The sequence below is a fragment of the Nomascus leucogenys genome, chromosome 2 (genome assembly GCF_006542625.1).
Source record: "Nomascus leucogenys isolate Asia chromosome 2, Asia_NLE_v1, whole genome shotgun sequence".
Lineage (NCBI taxonomy): Eukaryota > Metazoa > Chordata > Mammalia > Primates > Hylobatidae > Nomascus > Nomascus leucogenys.
In genome coordinates this window covers 151,157,652-151,181,721 of record NC_044382.1, presented here as the reverse complement: position 1 = coordinate 151,181,721, position 24,070 = coordinate 151,157,652, and the positions used below count along the sequence as shown (strand labels likewise).

The following is a 24,070-nucleotide window of genomic DNA, read 5'->3' as shown; positions in this document are numbered from 1 at the left end:
AACCAGGGGAACCCAGGGTCCCTCCTTCCTTGGGTGGCTTGTCACCTCTCTGCTCAGCGCCAAGTCCGGGAATTTCACCACCTGAGGCTGAAGAGGACAGCTGCTGTCTCTCTGCCACTTCTCCTTTCCTTACAGATGGAGGCATCGCCCGAGTAGAGAGATAAAAGGTGTTACTTTGTCGAATTCAAGCCATCCACTTGGCAACCATCTTGAAGCCCCTACCAAGTACTGGAACTGTGATAAATCCTTGGAAACAAAGATGTATAGGACATGACCCTTCCTTTCCCAAGCGCAATCCAGAGAAACACATACAGAAAAGATGACAGCCACGTGCCATACGCTCTGACTCCAGGAGGCAGACGCCAGTAGGAGCCCAGGAGCAGAACTCCACTCTGTCTGGGGCAGTTTTCAAGGGCTGCGTTCTTTGGGTGAAATCTGGTAGAAGCCTGAGCCTGCCAGTCATACAACGGAAGATATTCCGGACAGAGGAAACAGTTGGCGCGAAGTGACAGGCGTGAGGTGGTTTGCTATCCCCCACATGGCTAATTCAGACTGATTCCGACCTAGTTGGAGAGTTGCGAAGGATTAAAAAAATACTGCCTAGTCTAGCACAACTTCAGTTTCTATTTAGAAGTATTCCCCAAAACCCTAAAACTGAAACATATATAATCAACCACTTTTCTACCCATAATAAAACAGGAGCTGAATTCTTATTTAGGGGACCTTAATATATAACAAGAATTAAAATACATCTCATTCTGCACTCTAGTCCTGCTTTGCAATATGCAAATGCATTTTTGAGGAGCCTGGAAATGGTGGAGTTGGCAGATGTTTACTTGCGTGTCAGTGAAAAGAAAGAGGTTTCTGTGGCTGTTTTGCTTCAAGCGTATCTAAATAGGTTCCAAGGACTGCTTTAAGTGTATTGATCCATAGTTCTCAAGGCACACGCTTCTCTAGATGGCTTCTCTGCAAAATTCTCATCTGTAGTTTATAACTGGAGCCAATTTTCTTTCATCTCAAACACTTTGGCTGCAGGCAGCTCCCATTTGGTCTGTGCTTTTAGGAAAAGCAATGATAGGTTGGGGAGGGTTTAACCTGAACAGAGAGAAGGGAATGAAAAGATGGGGCCTGTGTGGAACCTCTCAAGTTTCCTGAGACTAAAAACCTTCCCAACGTTACCAGAGGCAATTCCGAGACAGCAACAAACGTGTAGCTGCGATGATGGACAGTGGGGTTTCTTTTTTTTTTGAGGCAGATTCTTGCCCTGTCACCCAGGCTGGAGTGCAGTGGTGCGATCTTAGCTCACTGCAACCTCCGCCATCCGGGTTCAAGCGATTCTTCTACCTCAGCCTCCCAAGTAGTTGGGATTACAGGCGTGAGCCACCACGTCCAGCCAACAGTGGGGTTTCTTGACAACGACACTGTTAACATTTGGGCTGGGTTATTCCTTGTGGTGGGGGCTGTCCTTGCACTGTAGGATGCTTGGAGCACTCCTGGCCTCCAACCAGTAGATGCCAGAAGCACCCCCGAGTTGTCACAACTGAAAATGTCTCCAGTTGAAAATTGCTGATCTATATTAACTCCAAGAAACAGCTTCAAAGAATCTCAATCTCTGCACTTGCTTCCTGTTGAAAACCCTTCTCTGGCCAGGCACGGTGGCTTATGCCTGTAATCCCAGCACTTTGGGAGGCTGAGGTGGAAAGATCACCTGAGGTCAGGAGTTCAAGACTAGCCTGGCCAACATGGTGAAACCCTGTCTCTACTACAAATACAAAATTAGTCAGGCATGGTGGCACAGGCCTGTAATCCCAGCTACTCAGGAGGCCGAGGCAGGAGAATTGCTTGAACCTGGGAGGCGGAGGGTGTGGGGAGCCAAGATGGCGCCACTGCACTCCAGCCTGGGTGACAAAGTGAGAGCCATCTCAAAAAAAAAAAAAAAAGAAAACCTTTCTTTCTTTGGTATCTGCATCATCCAAAAAAAAAACCAACCCAATAAAGAGTAATCATGCCAGCAGTGGTGGCTCACACCTGTAATCCCAATACTTTGGGAGGCTGAGGCAGGGGGATCACTTGAGGTCAGGAGTTCAAGACCAGCCTGGCCAACGTGGTGAAACCCCATTGCTACAAAAAATACAAAAATTAGCCAGGCATGGTGGCATATGTCTGTAGTCCCAGTTACTCAGGAGTATTCCCAAGTCTGTAGTCCCAGTTACTCAGGAGGCTGAGGTGGGAGTATCACTTGAGCCCAGGAATTCAAGACCAGCATTGGCAACACAGCAAAACCCCATCTCTACAAAAAATAAATAAAAGTAGCTGGGCGTGGTGGCACATGCCTATGGTCCCAGCTACTCAGGAGGTTGACGCAGGACGACCACTTCATCCCAGGAGGTTGAGGCTGCAATGAGCCCTGATCGTGCAACTGCACTCCAGCCTGGGCAACAGAGTGAGACCCTGTCTCAAAAAAATTAAAAAGAGTAATCATACAGACCTTTGATGATACATAAGTCCCTACATAAAACAGTGTTGTGGGTTACAAGGAACCTCGTGACATTAAATGGGCCTGGTTAAAATAGGCTCCGAATGGCACTGACTACTCCGTGGCCTCTAGAGCAGCAGGAGAATTGAGGGTTTGTGTTTGGCCTCCGTCCATTCGATCACTCGACAATTATTATTGAGCGTCTACATTGCACCAGGCATTGCTCCGGGTGAAACAGACAAAAGCCTGGCCCTCAGGGAGCGTATGTCCTAGTCAGAGAGCAAAAAAAGCAAACAAAAATATTATAGCCATCATCTGTGCTATGAATAAAATACGTCGCCAACAGGTCAGAGCTATGCTGCCCATTGTGGCAGCTGCTGGCCACATGTGGTCCTTGAGCCCATGAATGTGGCTCGTTCAAGCTGTGACCTGCTGACTACACCAGACTTCAGACTTTGGACAGAAAAGAGAATGTAAACTATCTCATTAATAATTTTTATATAGATTACATGTAGAAATAATATTTTGGATACATTGGGTTAAATAAAATCTACTAACAAACATATTCTTTTTTTTTTTTTTTTTTGAGGTTGAGTCTGGCTCTGTTGCCCAGGCTGGAGTGCAGTGGCACAATCTTGGCTCACTGCAACCTCCACCTCCCAAGTTCAAGTGATTCTCCTGCCTCAGCCTCCCAAGTAGCTGGGATTACAGGTGCCCACCACCACGCCCAGCTATCTTTTTGTCTTTTTAGTAGAGACGGAGTTTCACTGTGTTGGTCAGACTGGTCTCGAACTCCTGACCTCAAGTGATCCACCCACCTTAGCCTCCCAAAGTTCTGAGATTACAGGCATGAGCCACTGCACCCGGCCAATTAAAAAATAAATTATACTGCTAGATACCCTTACTTGTTTAATGTGGCTGCTAGATTTAAAATCACACACGTGGTGCGTCTTGCATTTCTGCTGGACTGCGCTGGGTTAGGGAAGGCGGCTGGCAGCAAGGAGCACCTTCAGCCTGAGAAAGCAGGGAGGTCACTCTGATCCGGAGGCCATGGGGCCCAGCCCAGGGAAGAGGCAAAGTCACTGCTCTTCAAGGGCATGGACCTGGGCCATTCTATCTATGGCGACACAGTGTGGCCCAGTGGGGTGCACAGAGGCGGCGTGGAAGGAGCTGAGGGTGGGAGGGCTACAGGGACCAGCCCATGGAAGCAGGGACTTGCAGGCCAAGTTACAGACTTGGGGATACATCCCAGGAGCAACTAGAGGGTTTAAATCTGGGGAATGCCATGACCTGAATTCGATTTTGGAAAGATGCTGCACTCTGGCCACTGTGTGGAGAGTGGACTGGTATGTTAGCAAGAACAGATGCAGGACCACAGGTAGGAGGTGCAGCCTCATGGGGCCCCTCTGCTCTTGGCCACTCCAGCTCACTTGGGAGGGTCCCCTGGAGGAGAGAGAGAGGACGTGAGAGATGCTACTTCTTTCTCACAGCATAGATGACTTTGTTAATTCTACTTCCGTTAAATTTCTGATTATGTAGAATACCACTTCCTTCCACAACAGCAGACTCATGAAGTATATTTTATTACCCAAATTGGGCCCTGGGATTCTAGGAGTGATGTTGTTCTGCATAATGAAGTTCAACATAATCTGCCTCTCACTGACTACACTGGGGATTAGACTACTTTTACTTTATTAACGGGTTTTCTATTTCCATCTAACCACTGCAAATTAAGTTTTTAAAAAATTACGAGGAGGCAGTCTTAGGTTTGACACTGACATATGGACACTGTTTTGGTCTCATTTCATTCTTTTATTTCATTCTCGATACTTACTATTCACTCAGAATGTGGTTCTCTTCCTTCATGAGGCTTCCACCCCTCCTTGCAGGGCCCCATTTTGTATCCCAGCGTCCTAGGTTCACCCGATATCCCCTGACTCAAGGATGTCAGCATCACAGCAGCCGTCCACACGCACTGACTCTGGCATTTTCCATCTGTTCCACTGTTCCCAGATTCTCATTTTCCCCTAGCTCATTGGTCACTTTTGCCACTGAGTCATCTGCTTGTGAGTCACGGCTGGCTGTGATGTAAAGGCCAGGAAAATGTCTCCAAACACACCTGGCAGAGAAAAGGATGTCACTGAAGAAGACGGTCTGCCAGGCACATGCTTTCCTACATGGACTCAGTAATGAAGAGAAAAAAATAATCCCCCCTTCTCTCTCCTTTCCTTCTTCTAATTTACCATCCCCATCAGCCTTGCTTAGAAATTATTCCTACAGTGCAATGGGTCCTGGCCATTCATTTCTGATATTTAGAGGCAGGAGAAAGTTTCCAGAATAAGGCCAGAAATGCTGCAAGAATGAAAGCAGGATTTTCTCAAGTCAGGTTCTTCCTCTATTGAGCAAGGCAGGCCTCATACACATGCTGCCGCTGCATTGCTTTCCTTCTGGGAGCTACGAAGATCCCGTGTTACACGGAGACCACCAAACTGTGTGTGAAATAAGGAAAGGCAGGAGCTGTCCCAGGGCAGGGGGTGCTGGGCTGGTGTGACCACATGCAATGTGGTCCCCTGGACTGGATCCTGGAACAGAAAGAGGACAGTACGGGAACACTGTGACAGTCAAGTAAGGTCTGTGGCGTAATATGTAGGCACACCCAGTAGGGCTACCGTCTGCTTGTCCACCCCACAATCAAAGGCTCCATCTGCAAGAGGGCAGATGGAGACGAGTGCAGAGGGCCAGAAGGCACCGGCACTCTTTCCCAGTATTAGAGAATCACTAAAAACATCTACACTAAAAAGGAACAAAGGACGGACACATGCTACAATAGCAATGAACTAAAAATGAATCTAGTTACAAGGCCACATACTGGACGATTCCAGGTTTACGAAATCTCCAGAGCAGGCGAATCCACAGAGTCAGAAACTGGATTAGTGGTTGTCAGAGGCCGCATTGGGAGGCGGGGGCAGAGACTGCAAATGAGAAAGGGGTTTCATTGATGGAGTGATGGAAACATTCTGAAATTAGATTACGATGAAGGTTGCATCACTCAGTGAAGTTACTAAGAATCACTAAATTGTACAATTGAAATGGAAAAATGTTATGATATCTAAAACATACTCAAGAAGCTGTTAAAGGAACAAAGGAGGAAAGAAGGCTGTTTAAATACTCTAAGCAGGCCAGGTGTGGTGGTTCATGCCTGTAACCCCAGCATTTTGGGAGGCCAAGGCGGGAGGATCGCTTGAGCCCAGAAGTGCAAGACCAGCTCAGGCAACATAGTAAGATCACATTCCTTTTTTTTTTTTTGAGACAGAGTCTCGCTCTGTTGCCCAGGCTGGAGTGCAGTGGCATGATCTTGGCTCAGTGCAAGCTCTGCCTCCTGGGTTCATGCCATTCTCCTGCCTCAGCCTCCCGAGTAGCTGGGACTACGGGCACCCACCACCAAGCCTGGCTAATTTTTTTGTATTTTTTTAGTAGAGACGGGGTTTCACCGTGTTAGCCAGGATGGTCTCGATCTCCTGACCTCATGATCCGCCCACCTCAGCCTCCCAAAGTGTTGGCATTACAGGCATGAGCCACCGTGCCCAGCCAAGATCCCATTTCTACTAGAAATAAAAAATAAAAATAAATTAGCAGGGCCTGGTGGCACATGCCTGTAGTCCCAGCTACTTGGCAGGCTGAGGTGGGAGGATTGCTGGAGCCCAGGAGGTCGAGGCTGCAGTGAGCGGTGATTGCACCACTGCACTCCAGCCTGGACGACTGAGCAAGATCTCATCTCTAAAAATAAACAAACAAACAAACAAAAAACAAAACAACGTAAGCAAAGTGAGGGACATTCTGACGCTAGAAGACTTGAGGTTAAAGCCTTCCTTTTACGGCCTGGGAGCGGAGGGTCCCCACGGAGCCAGTTGGAGACCAGGGTTTCCTAAACCACCAGCTGCCTGTGCTACCAGCGTTTCTTCGTCACCTGCTCCATGCTGGGCACTGGGCTAGGCCTGGGGAAGTGAAGAACAAGCAGGACAACACAGAACTTGCAGAGCCACTTCTGACCTGCTCAGAGAGGAACAGGCAGCGAAGAGGGCAAGAGACAGGTGCCTGCCACGGGACAGGGGACAGACCCAGCACCACTGTGGCCGTGCTCAGAGAACTGGGGGCTCCGGGAAGATGTCCTGGTGCCTGGGACTTTGACAGCCAGGTGGAAATCAGAGAGCTGAAAGGAAGCAGGGTAGCTGATGGCTCGGCCTGGGGAAGGGGGCAGAGGCAGGTGCATAGGTGTGGGGTGGGGCTTAGAGGCCCAACACCCTGCAGAGCACTTGTCTCTGGTGACAGGGGGTCTCAAAGGTGACCTGCACTCTGTCGGGAGAGGCAGCACAGGGGAGAGGCAAAGAACCCAGGTCCAGAGATGGGCTGCCCTGACCCATGTGCTGGCGCTGCCCTCACACACTGTGTGATGGAGCCACGTTACTCGGCCTCTCTATACCTCAGTTTTCTCACCTGCGAAATGAGGAGGGTAACCTTGGCTACGTTATACTGTTTTTGGGAGGGCTAAAGTGACAGCCCCATAAGGCACTGGGCACACAGCTGGGCATGGACAGAGGAAACCCTATAAATATGAGCCATAATAACAACCACACTATTTTTATACCTCAGCCACATAAAATAAACTGCCCCCATCACCTTCCTTCCGGTGAGTCCTCTGTATTTGCCCTGGACAGGGCAAACCCTACCTAGTGAAATCTAAGGCACAAGACTACGAAAACCACCCCATAAATAAAAGCCCTTTCCCCACACTCTTGCCCCATATTTACCTCTACCGACTCATTTCTGCTAAGCACCTTCCTTCCCCAGATAAACTCCTTGGCAGGAGTACAGTCCTCAGCGTTTTTGTTGTTGTTGTTGTTGTTTGAGATGGAGTTTCCCTCTTGTCGCCCAGACTGGAGTGCAATGGTGTGATCTCAGCTCACTGCAGCCTCCACCTCCCAGGTTCAAGCAATTCTCCTGCCTCAGCCTCCTTAGTAGTTGGGCTTACAGGCACCCACAACCATGCCTGGCTAATTTTTGTATTTTCAGTAAGAGAGAGGTTTTCACCATGTTGGCCAGGCTGGTCTCGAACTCCTGACCTGCAGTGATCCACCCGCTTCCGCCTCCCAAAGTGCTGGGATTACACATCAGCCACCATGCCTGGCCTCATCAGCTCTTAACATGGGAAACTAGTCATCTGTCACAAGAGATGTGCTGTGGCGAGGTTGGAGGAAGGAAGGATTGAGGGGAGGGATGCTGAGCATGGCCCATGGGGTGAGGGGGATGATGGTAATTGGGGACATTAAAAGGACACTGGATCTCTGGAAGGACACACAAGAAATGGGCAGTAATGCCACTGGGGAGGGTAACTGGGAAGCGGGGGGTGGGGCAGGGAGGGACAAATTACGACATCTTTCTGTATCATTTGAATTTGGTACCACCTGCACATATTACTTAGTCAAAAATAAAGACGGGCATATTGGGTATCTGGGTGACAGAATCAAGAATTGAGGCATCTCCAGGTGCCAGTGCCAGTCACCAGATAAGTCAGCTGGCAATGGTCCTGCTCTACCCTCCCCCATCTCTGCCCCCACCCCCCAGCCCACAGGGAGAAAAGTTGCTCTGTGAACTCCCTCAGGGCTCATCCTTGGTTAAATATGAGATGCAGAAGCACAGAGCTCTGGAGGCCTTGGTAAACAGCCCTTCTGAATTACACACGGGAGGAGGCTTCTACATACGCCACTGCCTCTGGGCAGCATTGCCTAAGTGGCAGGGCATCGTATTCAGCCGCGCCATTTATTTCACTGCTGGACGCCGATGAGCTGTTCCTCCACTACAAGGACCAGTGCAGCAAAACGCAAACGAAGGGAATCATCTCTCTGGGCCCCTGCAGAATGCATCAGAGAAACCCTGCATCCTGACCTGAAGCAGCTGTGGCGTCCCTGCTGGGAAGGGTAAAGAAGCTGTGGGCTCTGCAATTAGAAATGAGGAGATTCACTGTCAGGAGCTGCATGGCCTTGGGCAGGTCGCTGGATTGCTCGCCCTCTTCATGGTGAAGCACAATGGTCAGTACTTGTCTCGCAAATTGTAAGGATCACGAATGCTTCTCCTAAAAACGTCCACATCCCTGTCATTATCCCTAAAAATAACTGAGCACCTCCTGCCAACCCCTTTAAAGCATCACTGCATCTTGATGCTGGAAGGCACTATAGATTGAATTTAGGCGCACCCTCCGCAACCCCTGGACCCAAAAGATATGCTGAGGTCGTAACCCAGGGAATCTGTGAACTTAACTGAAAATAGGGTCTCTGTGGGGCCGGGCGCGGTCTGTACGTGTGTAATCCCAGCACGTTGGGAGGCCGGGTGGATCATGAGGTCAGGAGATCAAGACCATCCTGGCTAACATGGTGAAACCGTCTCTACTAAAAATACAAAAAATTAGCCGGGCGTGGTGGCAGGAGCCTGTAGTCTCAGCTACTCAGGAGGCTGAGGCAGGAGAATGGTGTGAACCCAGGAGGCGGATCTTGCAGTGAGCCGAGATCGTGCCACTGCACTCCAGCCTGGATGACAGAGACTGTCTCAAAAAAACAAAACAAAACAAAACAAAAAAGGGTCTTTGTGGATGTAATTAGTCAAGAGGAGGTTTCCTTCCTTCCTTCCTTTTCTTTTTCTTTCTTTCTTTATTTTCTTCCCTCTGTGGCCCAGGCTGGAGTACACTCGACTCGCTGCAGACTCCCTGCGTCCGGCTCCCGTGATTCTCCTGCCCTGGCCTGCGGGCTGCCTGAGATTGCCGCCTCGCGCCACCACCCCTCCCTGGTTTTTCTCCTTTGGCTGGAGGCGCGGTTTCGCCATGTCGGCCAGGCTGATCTCCAGCTCCTGACCTCGAGTGCTCTGCCCGCCTCGGCCTAGCGAGGTGCTGGGACTGCAGACGGAGGCTCGCTCACTCGGTGCTCGGTGTTGCCCGGGCTGGAGTGCGGTGGCGTGGTCCTGGCTCGCTGCAGCCTCCGCCTCCCAGCTGCCTGCCTTGGCCTCCCAGGGTGCTGGGATTGCAGCCTCTGCCCAACTGCCACCCCATCTGGGAGGTGACGAGCGCCTCTGCCCGGCCGCCACCCCGTCTAGGAAGTGAGGAACGTCTCTGCCTGGCCGCCCATCATCTGGGATGTGAGGAGCGCCTCTGCCCAGCCGCCCCGTTTGGGAAGTGAGGAGCGTCTGTGCCCGGCTGCCCCGTCTGGGAAGTGAGGAGCGCCTCTGCCCGGCCGCCCCGTCTGGGCGGTCTACCACAGAGGCCAGAAGCAATGTGGGGGCTGGATGTGGTGGCTCACGCCTGTAGACCCAGTACTCTGGGAGGCCGAGGCGGGTTGATCACTTGAGGCTAGGAGTTCGAGACCAGCCTGGCCAACATGGCGAAACATATGAAAAATACAACTGACAAACCAACCAACCAACCAAGCGACAACAAAACAGGTCTACGCTAGAGTCATACTCTAATTTTTTCTATTTTCCTGCCTTTCTGATCCTTTATCCCACTTTCTTTTTCTTCCTCTTCCTTCTCCTTCTTCTTTGTCAAATAGAGGATTGAGTTATTATCATTGATCCATACAAAGTCCCTCTCTCATTTATTTTCTTTAATTCCCACCCCCCATTTCTATTCCCCGTCTTCCCATGTGCAACCTTCCTAATATGTTTGATATGCATCTTTTTGTGTGTATGTACTTTTAGAAAATGTTTATTGTTTTGTGTGCAAAAAAAAAAAAAAAAAAAAAGAAAAAAAAATCCAATGGCTCTTTCAAATTCCTTGGGAAGTCACTACTGGACCTGAGCTGAGCACATCCTGCTATCCAGGAACAATAAAATGAAGTGCTTTTCCCCAGTTTAATATTTTTATTAAAAAAAAAAAAAGAGGAGGTTATCCCACCACTTGAGAGGCCGAGGCAGGAGGATCAGTTGAGGTCAGGAGTTTGAGACCAGCCTGGCCAACATGGCGAAACCCCATCTCTACCAAAAATACAAAAATTAGCCAGGCATGGTGGCATGCACCTGTAATCCCAGCTAAATGGGTGGCTGAGGCACGAGAATTGCTTTAACTTGGGAGGCGGTGGTTGCAGTGAGCTGAGATCATGCCCTGCACTACGGCCTGGGCAACAGAGACTCTGTCTCACGAAAAGAGAAGGTCCAAATGGAATAGTGTGGACCCAAGTCCAATCCGACAGGTACCCTTTTAAGAGGAGAAGAGAGACAGACCCACAGGAGGAGACATGAACTGGAGACAGACACACAGCGACAAGGAGACCCCTGGGTGACACACCTGCCAGTGAGGGGACTCACGGATCACTGGCCAGCAGTAGAAGCTGGGAGTGACGCACAGAGTCTCCCTCTGAGTCCCCAAGAAGGAACCAGCCCTGTCAACACCTTAATTTTGGACTTCTGGTCTCCAGAACTGTGAGAATAAATTTTGGTTGCTTTAAGCCCCAGTGTGTGGTTCTTTGTGAGAGCAGTCCCAAGAGAAATAAAGGTGACCCGGCATTACTGTCTGTCTAGTGCCTGAATTCTCTTGCCCAATGGTCCGCTAGCCAGGCTAGGTTTGACCGTCTCTAGTAAAATCATTCTCCAATAAACAAGGTCATTTCTGATATTGTTATAAAGAAAATAAAACACTGTAATATGATAGAGTGAGTGGGCAGGGATCAGAGGAAAAAGGAACATTATTTTGACTATTAGGGAAGGTCTCACTAAGGATGTGATGTTGCAGCAGTGACCTAAATGGCAGGAAGCTGGCAATGGAAAGGGAACAGCCCGTGCAAAGGCCCTGAGGCAGACTCCTCTTGGCACACGCAAGGCACAGGAAGAAGGCAGGACCTTGGTGAATGACAGCAGCAGTCGATGAAGCTGGAGAAACAGACAGGGTCAGTCAGCACCTGCGCAGTTGCCCTAGTTGACCAAGGTCCTGGGAAGCTGCTGGGGACAGACACGATTTAATTCAGAGTTTTCAAAAGACCAGTCTCGCACAATCACAGTCTTAAAACTGAAGTTTGGGGTGCAGTGATACAATCTCAGCTCATGGCAACCTCCACCTCTGGGGCTCAAGTGATCCTCCCACCCCAGCCCCCAGCCTCCCTAGTAGCTGAGATTACAGGTTTGCACCACCACGCCTGGCAAATTTTTATTTTCTGGTACAGATGGGGTTTTGCCATGTTGCCCCGGCTGGTGAAGAGCCCAGGCTCTTCAACTCTTGGGCTCACGTGATCTGCCCACCTTGGCCCCCACAAAGTGCTGGTATTCCAAGCGTAGCCACCACACCCAGCCAAGGCCAAGTCTTTCTAACTATTACTTTTGTCCTTCGGTTCTTGGAACCTTGGGCCTCTACAGAATGAGCTTAATAAATCACAGTTCCCAGGCTTCTCCAGGCTTACATCTAATTCATTCGCCACTGTAGCGGTTTCCAATGAATATGCTTAATTTTTTCTACACCCTTCATTACATGTGATGTCCGGAAAAGAACACGATGTTCTAAGCATGGAGTAGATTGGAACTATCACCTGTTTCATTCCAGACCTGCACTTCTGTTCCTGTGCTGGGGATTGCCTTGGCTATCCATTGTTTTATACCACTGACTTGCCGACACATGTATCGGCCAACCTCCCCGTGAAGTCCTTTTTGTGATGCCCAGATTTATAAAGTGGGATTAAAACTTGTCCTTCCCTCATGAGAACAACTATGCCTTTATTTTTGCCTTTTTTTTTTTTTTTTTTTTTTTTTTTTGAGATGGAGTCTTTCTCTGTCACCCTGGCTGGAGTCCAGTGCTGTGATCTAGGCTCACTACAACCTCCGCCTCCTGGGTTCAAGTGATTCTGCCTCAGCCTCCTGAGTAGCTGGGATTACAGGTACCTGCCCCCATGCCCAGCTGATTTTTACATTTTTAGTAGAGATGGGGGTTTCACCTGGTTGTCCAAGCTGGTCTTGAACTCTGACCTCAGGTGATCCACCTGCCTCGGCCTCCCAAAGTGCTGGGATTACAGGAAAACGGCAGCCACCGCGCCCGGCCCTATGGCTTATTTTTCTTAAGTGTCACCATAATGCATATAATGCCACATATAAAAAATGGTTTAGAATAAAGTTACTGGGTCAGCTCCCTTGGTTTCACAACCACCGCATTTCTCTTTCGGGTGGAGGACAAGGAAAACGATTCTAGCAGGCTGCCCGAGAACTGCGTGCTCTCTTGCCTCACACAGCTGAAGACACCTGGGCTATTTGGAAACAGAGACTTAAGCAAAAGACTCTCTTTGCAATCATACTTCCTACTGGATTTCTCAAGGACGTCTAAATAAATCTGAGTCCATGCAGACTACCTCAAGCTTGGGGGGGGCGCAGGGGTGCTGCGGCGGACTCGGTAAGCCGGGCAGGTGGTGGAAGAGAAGGATGTTTTGCAAGCCTCTGGGGACCCCTCGTGTGAGGCACAATCCACCTAGTTCCGCCCCGCTTCCCATTCCACACAGTGTTAAGGGCTGCTGTATCCAGCGTCAGACGGTTGGGTTAAACACTTCACTGTGCCCCCAGTAGCAAAGAGACCCTGGGCAAGTCACTCAGCCTCAGTTTCCTCATCTGTGACATGGGAACGATAACAAACCCATCATGATTGCCAAGCTTATAATGAACGTCAGCCAAGAGTGTGCGTGGGAAAACCGTCGGGAAGTATGAAAGTGACGGTTATTACGGCCAAGATGGTTTTTACTCCTGCCTTTGCATGTCTTTCCTGCTGCTGGTTGACTTCTCAGGACTTTTTTCAAAAAACTGCCCCAGGCTGCTTTTGGTGTTTCTTTTAACCTGATTACTTTTGCTTTATGAGAGAAAGGAGGGAGGAGGTGGGAGGAGAGAGAAGCACACAGCTTGACTCATCCCACCCCTTCCTGGGGATTGTCCTAAAAGATGCTCCTCAGTGCCACTGGGGCTACTATAAAGCAATTCACCTTTGAAGAAGCAGTTATTGTCGTGAAAAGAGAGCCACATTCAATATCTATGGAAATCCTCCACTTTCTGGGATTCGGCAGCAAATTATTTAAGGCTTGTGATTTACTCAGTCACCTAGTGGCTTCTCATTGCCTTTGGCTGTTACATCTCAAATAATGCAAACCAACCTTCACACTGACACGTCCCATACAAAAGGCAAACATGGCCAGAAACGTCAGAATGTAACACAGAGAGGCTAGTGATGATCTGCTCGCAAGGCTGCCTACATGTGAGTCCCACGCCATCTTCATCTCTTTAATGGAAAAAGAAAACCTCATGAGTCAACTTTTTCATTGCGAGCCAATTTCAATAGCCTTTCGTCCTGTGCTTCAAAGGCGTAAGCAGTCCTATTTCTGAACAAAGTGGAAATAAAAACAAGTGACAGCCAAAGAGAGACACTGAACAATGGAGAACATACGCTTCCCAGGAGAAATGGGGGGAAGACAGGAAGGAACGCTCACATGCAATATTACCCAAACCTTTTTCCTTTGCACGATTCGGTGTTAAGCATCTCTCTGCCCTCATTTTAGGCTGAGGGAGGGGGTTGCCTCTAAGGAAATGAATCTGAAACATCAACATCAAGTCGCAGCCTGGCTAAAGCAGCCTCGGTCCTGACAGCTGTCAGCCTGCCTCTAACACTGACTCACCACAGCCACTACCTCCACGTCAGGGGCGCCTCACCTGTGCCAGCTCAGAGGCTGTTCCTGCTCAATCTAGAGGCTGGGACTCATGCCTGGCCCCTACCTAGAGAGGAAGAGGACCTGGCTAGTGCCCCTGCAGAGTCTTTTTTTCCTCTTCCCCTTTTCATCTTCCCAAGTCGAATCAACCTGCAACCCAGGGAAGCACAAACCTACGACTAGGGCGGCGGTGGGGGGCACGCACCCAGCTCCAGAACACTCAATTCTGTCCTTTCCAAGATCCTCTAAACGAGTTCAATTCCATCTGATCCAGCCGTCCCGAACTGAGCTGCTAAAACCGCATTTCCATTGCTATCCTCTCTGCAATCCTCCCCTTTGCTCACTGGCCCATTAAGAGCAGAGGGCAGACGCAGAATGGACAGGGGTGGCCACCCAGGCCAGGAAGCCCCTTTCTCTCACCCCCACCCTGCTAGCCCCGGGAGCGGTGAGGCAGCAACTTCACACCCCGCACACAGGCATGACTCGCCGATGTCTTTCCCACCTGGGTCCTTGCACCCTCTCCCCAGAATGCCCTTGCAGGAGTCCGAGGTTTCTTCTTCTCCCAAGACTGGGACACCAGCTCCATCCCAAAGCCACCATCTGCCCGGCGGTTGGGAGCGCCTCCTCCAGGCAGCGGCCCGGCTTGCACTCATTCACGGGCGGCCGCACTGCCCCTCCGCCCGTGGGCTCCCGGCGACCCTTCCCTATTCCCTTTGCCTCCCAGCAGTCGGGGAGCCCGCGGAGAACCCCGGCTTGCACCCCCAGCCCGCGAGGCCCCGCCCCCGCCCGCCCCGCGGACCCCTCCTCCCTCCTCGCGCCCCCCGCCCCACGGCGCTCCCAGCTGTCACCCCTCGCAGATCCCCGTCCCTGGTCCCCGCCGTCCCTCCCGGGTCATCCTTCCCCTCATGAGCCTGTCAGGCCGGCCTGAGGCCACCCCACCGCACCTCTCACCGCGGGCGGACCGGGCAGCGAACCGGCGCCGTACGACTCCGCGTCTGCGGCGACTGCGCCGCCCGCGAGCAGCCGGGTCCTTTCCCGGCGCCGCGGCGCGAGCTGTCAGTCAATCGGACGTGCCCGCCTCCAGCCCCTTCTGCGCAGGCGCGAGACGGGCCCTGCCCTCCCCTCGGGGGGGGCGGGGGGGCGGCCAGCGCTTGGTGTCACGTGACAGGGTGGAGCCTGCGGGGCTCGAGGCCTGCACACGCTCCGTGGGAGCGTTCTCTGGGGCGCCCGGCGCCCCCTTGCTGGCTCTGCCTAGAGGCTCGGTGTTCTCGGGCTCTGGGAGGACTGGGTGGGGCAGGCCCGGTGCGCACAGGTGAGTGGGTTATTTCGTGATTTTGTTGGGGGCATGGGAAGCGCCATGAGGGAGCTAGGAAACACCGTCGGATTCTAGTTGTTTCCTGGCGCTGGGTTTCCCTACCTTTAAAACAGGCGTGCCAGTTACCTGCCCTATCCCCTAGTTACGGTGAAGGCATGACATTAACCAACATACCATTAAAATTAGTCCAGCGAGGCTCTGAGCAGGAACTAGAAAAAATAAATAAATGGTATAAAAATTTTTCAAAAGAATTTAAAAAACAAAAATGTCCGGCTTGGATACTTGGTATGGAAGAGCAATCAGTGGCCAAATTACTTTTTAAAACGGGGCATCTTTGAGACTGGTAGATTCCATCTGAGCTGCTCCATAAATTCTAGGCCAGTCGGCATCTTTTCAGCAAATACAATAAACACAACGTTCAGGCCATTCAGTTTCTTCTACGTCTCCACAATTAAAAGAAAAAAAGTTTTTAAAATAGAAGTGCTGCCTTTGGACGCCTTTTTAGTTGTAGAGGAAGTATAGAAACATAAACTGACAGCCCCTCCCTAGTAATTTGGGGGTTATGTCAAACTCGACTCTAGCACCTAGCAAAGTGGAGAATCTGGTTCTGGAGTATTGACTGACACCTCAAATTTTCTGAAGATATTTGTACAACTACATTCTAGTGCTATAATGCTCCTTCTGGTAGCTCCTTAAATGATCAAGCCCTGTCTCTAAAGAAATGCAGTGATATCTGAAATAGGGCCGAATGTCAATTTTAGAAAACGGTGGGTTTTCTGAAATTACGGGAGTTATGCAGGAGAAACAAGTTCTACCACTTAAGAGAAAAGATGACATACGGATCGATGATCAAGTACCTGTCCCACACCCCAAGCAGAAGTGACAGTCCTTGGAAAGATGTAGACTTGAACTGTAGACTCCTTGGGAAAGTTTAAGGGAACACATGAAGAAAAAAGCTGGGAGCGGCAGTGCCGTGAGGGTTATGGAGCCTTCAGCACCATAGCTCCTTTTACTTCGTTCCAGATTTGACCAACTGGGTGTGGCCACCATGCATGTGAAGCTGGAACTCAGGGTGTCTCCAGCTTGGTGTGAATTCAGTTTGTGTCCAATACCCCTCATTCCTTTACGTGGTTGCTACAGGCGAGTGGGTACGCTTTTGGTCGCTGCAGGGTTCTGCCCTGAGTCCCGCAGAATGCAAGTGCCATCTTGTAGAATTCATGGGAATGGAGGAGGATTGATGTTGCGGCTGAAGAAACTCCTTCCCTGGGTCAGCAAGTGAACTTAGCACAAGGCACTGACTTGTGCCATCCTGACCTGCCCTTGCATTACCAGCTGTTTGGGAGAATTGAAAAAAGGTGACTCCTTTAGAGTCAGATTCTGTTTTAGGGGAATATCATGCAAACCCTCTCCTGACTTCATAGAAGGTTTTCTGACCTTGTCAAAAGGTTAGAGAGAGGCAGATGACATGACCATTTTTTAAAAGAGGAAGAAAGAGAGTTCTGCAAACCACAGATCAGTGAACTTGACACTGGGCCTGGAAAATCTTCAGGACAGATGACTTAACAAAAAAATATTTGTGACCTCTCCAAAGACGAAACACCACTGACAAAGACCAAGTCTCACTAGGTTAACCTTATTTCTTGCTGTGAAATGTATAAACTGGTAAATCAAGGAAATACGGTGGAAATACATATCTGGGCCTGGAAGGTATATTTCCCAGGGTTCTTTCAGTTACTAGTGATGGAAACTCAGTTCAAACTGGTTTTTAAAAGAGAGCGGGCCGGGCCCTGTGGCTCACGCCTTTAATCCCAGCACTTGGGGAGGCCGAGGTGGGCAGATCATGAGGTCAAGAGATTGAGACCATCCTGGCCAACATGGTGAAACCTGGTCTGTACTAAAAATACAAAGATGAGCTGCGCATGGTGGCAGGGGCCTGTAGTCCCAGCTACTCAGGAGGCTTGAGGCAGGATAATCGCTTGAACCTGGGAGGCAGAGGTTGCAGTGAGCCGAGATCGCGCCACTGCACTCCAGCCTGGCGACAGTGAGACTCAGTCCCCCCCCAAAAAAAGAAGGAATATGTTGGCAGACATAAACAAAAGGCTCTGGGGTTGGCTCAGCAGGATCCAGGGGCACAAGTGATGTCATCAGAACTTGGTCTCTCCCCCTCTTCACTGCTCCTTTGAGTTGGCTTCAGTCTCAGATTAGGCTCTTTTTTTTTTTTAATAGTCTCACTCTGTCACCCAGGCTGGAGTGCAGTGACGCAGTCTCAGCAACCTCCACCTCCCAGATTCAAGCGATTCTCACACCTTAGCCTCCCAAGTAGCTGGGAATGCAGGTGCGCACCGCCATGCCTGTCTAATTTTTGTATTTTTAGTAGAGATGGGGTTTCACCATGTTGGCCAGGCTGATCTCGAACTACTGGCCTCAAGTGATCCACCTACCTTGGCCTCCCAAAGTGGTGGGATTACAGGCATGAGCCTCCCCGCCTGGCCTCAGATTAGTTTCTTTTTACAGAGTGTCCTCCGAGAGCTCTAGGCTTATATTGTCTCAGCTTAGCAGCCCCCATGGAAAAAAGGATCTTCTCTTTCAATACTTTCAGCAAAAGCCCCAGGATTTGTTCTGAATGGACTGATGCACCTGTGTGTTCATCCCCTGGAACCAATCTCTGAGGCCAGGTTGTTGGAATAACTGGATTGATCAGATCTGCACAGGAGTAGGGGTCAGCCCCACTCATACTACTTGAGTGGAGAGCAAGGGAAGGGAGGCTCTTCCCAGGAAACTGAGGTGGTCTGGCCAGAACAAGGAGGGTCGTTTCTGGATAGGCAGGGAAAAGCTACAGATATCCAGGATGGAGTCTCTGCTAACATATCTCATGACGTTGTAGAAAGGACACGGGAAGGAGGTAGGAGAAACAGTAAAGTTATTGGATGGCTAAATCAATATTCAAAAATACTCTGGCCGGGCATGGTGGCTCACGCCTTTAATCCCAGCACTTTGGGAGGCCAACGTGGGCGGATCACAAGGTCAGGAGTTCGAGACCAGCCCGGCCAACATGGTGAAACCCCATCTCTACTAAAGATACAAAACATTAGCCAGGCGTGGTGGCGCGTGCCTATAATCCCGGCTACTTGGGAGGCTGAGGCAGGAGAATCACTTGAACCTGGGAAGCGGAGGTTGCGGTGCGCCGAGATCGTGCCATTGCACTCCAGCCTAGGCAACAGAGCAAGACTCTGTCTCAAAAAAAAAAAAAAAAAAAAACTCTTGAGACCAAGTGCGGGGCCTCGTGCCTATAATCTCAGCACTTTGGGAAGCCAAGGCAGGTGGATCACCTGAGGTCAGGAGTTTGAGACCAGCCTGGCCATCATGGTGAAACCTCATCTCTACTAAAAATACAAAAATTAGTCAAGCGTGGTGGCACATTCCTGAAATCTCAGCTACTTGGGAATCTGAGGCAGGAGAATTGCTTGAACCCGGGAGGCGGAGGTTGCAGTGAGCTGAGATCCTGCTATTGCATTCTAACCTGGGCGACACAGCAAGACTCTGTCTCAAAAAAAATACTTTGAACAGGTTGGGCGTGATGGCTCATGCCTATAATCCCAGCGCTTTGGGAGGCCGAGGCAGATCACGTGAGCTCAGGAGTTTGAGACCAGCATGGGCAACATGGTGAAACCCTGTCTCTACCAAAAATACAAAAAATTAGCTGGGCGTGGTGGCGCCTGCCTGCAGTCCTGGCTACTTGGAAGCCTGAGGTAAGAGGATTGCTTGAGCCTGGGAGGTCAAGGCTGCAGTGAGCCAAGATTGTGCCGCTGCACTCCAGCCTGGGTGACAGAGGGAGACCCTGTCTCAAAAAGCAAAGAAAGAAATACTTTGAATAGAGGATGAGTCCAAAACACAACTATACAAAATAGCAGGTGATATGAATTAGCACCAGTTCTGTGTGTTTTTGACTACCATGCCTATTTTTCCTTTGTTTGTAACAAATCACCACAAATTTATTGGCTTAAAAACAGCACAATTGGCCAGGTGTGGTGGCTCATTCCTGTAATTCCAGCACTTTGGGAGGCCGAGGCGGGTGGATCACCTGAGGTCAGGAGTTCAAGACCAGCCTGGCCAACATGGTGAAACCCTGTCTCTACTAAAAATATGAAAATTAGTCAGGCATGGTGGTACACCTGTAATTCCAGCTACCCAGGAGGTGGAGGCAGGAGAATTGCTTGAACCTGGGAGGCAGAGGTTGTAGTAAGCTGAAACTGCGCCACTGCACTCCACCCTGGTTGACAGAGCAACACTCCGTCTCAAAAAAGAAAGAAAAAACCATAATTTATTATCTTACAGTTCTGGAGGTCAAGTCCTAAAACTGAGGTGTCAGCAGGGCTGTGTTCCTTTCAGAGGCTCTAGGGGAGAATTTTTTGTCTTCTCTGGCTTCTAGAGGCCACCTGCATTGCTTGGCTTGTGGCCCCTTCCTCTATCTGCCTAGTCAGTCTCCTTTACTGTGGAACAGTTCCTCAGCTTTTCTTTGTCCTTTAAGACACTGATATTTATTAAGAGTACAGGCCAGTTGTTCCATAGGATGCCCCTCAATTTAGATTTTCCTGATTGTTCCCTTATTATTAGAGCCAGGTAACACATTTTAGCAACAGCAATGCATACTTAAGTTGTGATCTTCTCAGTGCTTCATATCAGGAGGCACATATTATCTGTTTGTCTCATTATTGGTGATACTATGCTTGACCAATGGTGATATATTTCTCCATTGTAAAGATACCTTTTTTCCTTTGTAAGTAATCAGAAATTTGTGGGGAAGATACTTTGAGACTATGTAGATACCGTATCTTTCAACAAATTCAATGAACTTTCAGCTAGTGGTTTAGCATCCATTAATGATAAGTCTATAGCAGTCCCCAGATGTTGAGTTTTCTTCTTCTCCTTCTTATTATTATTAAGACAGAGTCTTGCTCTTTTTTTTTTTTTTTTTGAGACGGAGTCTTGCTCTGTCTCCCAGGTGGGAGTGCAATGGCGCGATCTCGGCTCACTGCAAGCTCCGCCTCCCGGGTTCATGCCATTCTCCTGCCTCAGCCTCCCGAGTAGCTGGGACTACAGGCGCCCGCCAACACGTCCGGCTAATTTTTTTGTATTTTTAGTAGAGATGGGGTTTCACTGTGTTAGCCAGGATGGTCTCGATCTCCTGACCTCGTGATCCGCCCGCCTCAGCCTCCCAAAGTTCTGGGATTACAGGCTTGAGCCACCGCGCCCGGCCAGAGTCTTGCTCTTTTGCCCAGGCTGGAGTCCAGTGGCTCAATCTCAGCTTACTGCAACCTCCGCCTCCCAGGTTCAAGTGATTCTCCTGCCTCAGTCTCCCAAGTAGCTGGGATTAACAGGCATGTGCATCATGCCTGCCTAATTTTTTTTTGTATTTTTAGTAGAGCCAGGGTTTCACCATGTTGGCCAGGCTGGTCTCAAACTCCTGACCTCAAGTGATCCAACCACCTCGGCCTCCTAAAGTGCTGGGATTAGAGGTGTGAGCCACTGTGCCTGGCTGAGTTTTCTTTTTTTTTTTTTTTTTTTTTTTTGAGAAGGAGTCTCACTCTTTCACCCAGGCTGGAGTGCAGTGGCGCAATCTCAGGTCACTGCAGGCTCCGGCCCCCAGGGTTCACGCCATTCCCCTGCCTCAGCCTCCCACGTTAGCTGGGACTACAGGCACCCGCCACCTCGCCTGGCTAATTTTTTGTATTTTTAGTAGAGACGGGGTTTCAGCGTGTTAGCCAGGATGGTCTCGATCTCCTGACCTCGTGATCCCCCCGCCTCGGCCTCTCAAAGTGCTGGGATTACAGGCATGAGCCACAGCGCCCGGCCCGAGTTTTCTAATTCTATTGCTCCACCTACATTTATTAGTTGACGTTTCCCTGTATCTGTCTTTGCCCATTTTTTTTTTTTTTTTTTTTTTTTTTTTTTGAGACGGAGTTTCGCTCTGTCGCCCAGGCTAAGTGCAGTGGCGTGATCTCGGCTCACTGCAAGCTCCGCCTCCCGGGTTCACGCCATTCTCCTGCCTCAGCCTCCCTAGTAGCTGGGACTACAGGCGCCCGCCACCACGCCCAGCGAATTTTTTTTTTTGTATTTTTAGTAGAGACAGGGTTTCACCGTGTTCACCAGGATGGTCTCGATCTCCTGACTTTGTGATCCACCTGCCTCGGCCTCCCAAAGTGCTGGGATTACAGGCGTGAGCCACTGTGCCCGGCCTGTCTTTGCCCTTTTCTAATCTGTTCTCCACAAAGCAGCTGGAGGGCTCTCTTCTCTCCTCTCCCCCTCCTCCCCTCCCCTCCCCTCTTCTCTCTCTCCTCTCCTTATCTCCTCCTCTTTGTCTCTCTCTCATTCTCTTTCTCTCTTTTTCTTTCTTTCTTTCACAGAGTCTTGCTCTGTTGCCAAGGCTGGAGTGCAGTGGCACAATCTCTCCTCACTGTAATCTCCATCTCTTGGGTTCAAGTGATTCTCATGCCTCAGTCTTCTGAGTAGCTGGGATTATAGGTGCACGCCACCATGCCCAGCTATTTTTTTGTATTTGTTTTTCTTTAGTAGAGACAAGGTTTCACTGTGTTGGCCAGGCTGGTCTCAAAGTCCTGGCCGCAGTTGATCCACCTGCCTCAGCCTGCCAAAGCTCTGGGATTATAGGTGTGAGCCACCACACCTGGCTTTTTTTTTTTTTTGGATGGAGTCTTGCATTTTCACCAGGCTGGAGTGCAGTGGCATGACCTTGGCTCACTGCAACCTCCGCTTCCTGGGTTCAAACGATTCTTCTGCCTCAGCCTCCTGAGTAGCTGGGACTACAGGTGTGTGCCACCACACCCAGCTAATTTTTGTATTTTTAGTACGGACGAGGTTTTACCATGTTGGCCAGGATGGTCTCGATCTCTTGACCTTGTGATCTGCCCACCTCGGCCTTCCAAAGTGCTGGGATTACAGGTGTGAGCCACTGCGCCCACAACCCCCCCCTTTTTTTTAGTTTTTAATTTTTTTTTTAAGAGAGGGTCTTGCCCTGTCACTTAGGCTGGAGTGCAGTGGTGTGATCACGGCTCACTGCAGCCTTGACCTCCTGGGCTCAAGCAATCCTCCCACCTCAGCCTGCTGAGTAGCTGGCACTACAGGTGTGTGCCACCTTAACTGGCTAATTTTTGTATTTTTTGTTGAGATGGGGACTCACTACATTGCCCAGGCTGGTCTCAAACTTCTGGGCTCAGGTAATCCTCCCCCCTCAGCCTTCCAAAATGCTGGGATTACAGGTGTGAGCTACTGTGCCTGGCCTGGAGTGACCTTTAAAAACCACAAATGTGCTCCAGTCCTTCAGTGGCTTTCCTCTGCCCCTCACATATGCCAGCGTCCTTCACCTGCTGCTAGGGCCCAGCATGACCTGGCCCTTCCAAACTTTCTGCGTGGTCTTGAGCCGCTTCCCCTTGCCCTCCACACACTGACCCTCGCAGAACCTCGAAGAATCCATGCTCCTTTCTACTGTAGGACCTTCCTGCGTGTCCCTTTGCCCGGAACTCACTTCCTTTGACCTCAAGCTCCTTTGCTCAACAAATATCCTTGTCTTTCACATGTCACATCTTAAAGGAATCCCTGCATGTGATCTCCAGACCAAGTCAGAGTCCTGGGTGTATCATCTCAGCAAATAAATAATACCTTCCTCCACAGAAACACATGTTTGCAATTATGCATTTGTGAAAATGGACTCTAAGCTCCATAACAGGCAGGAGCTTTGCCTAGTTTTGCTCGCTCGTGTGTCAGCAGCACTTAGCGTGGTATCAGGCACACTTGTTGAATGAATAAATAGGAGTTTAAAACAAGGATCGCAAGGAGAAGGTAGAAAAGACAAGGACTGGGTTATTGTAGCCTGAGGACAAACGGGCAGGGGCTTGCTTCTAAAGGACTCAGTGGATGTGGTCATGGTACCCACTTTAGGAGAAGCATGCCTAAGGCACGCCCTCGAGGAGGCTGGCTTGGCACAGAGCTAGGATTGTGGGCTCTTTCGAGGGGTGTGGCGCAGCAGAAAAGGCAGAGCGTTCATAGCCCAGTGTTGCTCACCTGCCAGCTGGCTCTGCTCCTGTACTTCATTTGGTCAATGGCTTACATCTGACTCTGTTTCTGCAGCTGTACAACGAGATTTCACAGGGTGGTGAGGATGAAGTGAGTCTAGGAGGCAGTATAACAGCAGCTAAGAAGTTCAAGACACATTTGGCGTGGCATCCTGGCTCTCCACCTCTTCACTGTGTGACCTGGAGTGCACTGCGCAACCTCTCTGGTCCTGTTTATCTAGAAAAGGGACCAATCATAGTGAGTTCACTCATTCATTCAGTGCAGATCTATTGAATGACTACTTTTTCAAAAGTTTTTATTATTTATTTATTGGAGACAGAGTCTTGCTCTGTCACCCAGGCTGGAGTGTAGAGGCACGATCTCGGTTCACTGCAACCTCTGCCTCCTGGGCACAGAGCCATTCTTCTGCCTCAGGCTCCTGGGTAGCTGGGATTACAGGTGCCCAACACCACGCCCGGCTATTTTTGTATTTTTAGTAGAGATGGGGTT

At 50.0% G+C, this 24,070-nt stretch overlaps 1 protein-coding gene across 4 annotated transcripts in view; it reads right to left on the bottom strand.

Moving 5' to 3' along the window:
• Positions 1–15,234, bottom strand: part of KIAA0513 (KIAA0513 ortholog) — a 64,430-nt gene extending 49,196 nt beyond the window's left edge. The window contains exon 1 of one of the 4 annotated variants that reach the window (XM_030819534.1): positions 15,123–15,234. The gene's annotated coding sequence lies outside the window, so the exon portion shown is untranslated. Of the gene's footprint in view, positions 1–7,284; positions 7,410–13,980; positions 14,920–15,122 lie in introns of those variants that run through there. The other 3 variants (XM_012505206.2, XM_030819522.1, XM_030819516.1) reach the window with 3 other exon arrangements.
• Between the last annotated feature and the right edge of the window lie 8,836 nt (positions 15,235–24,070).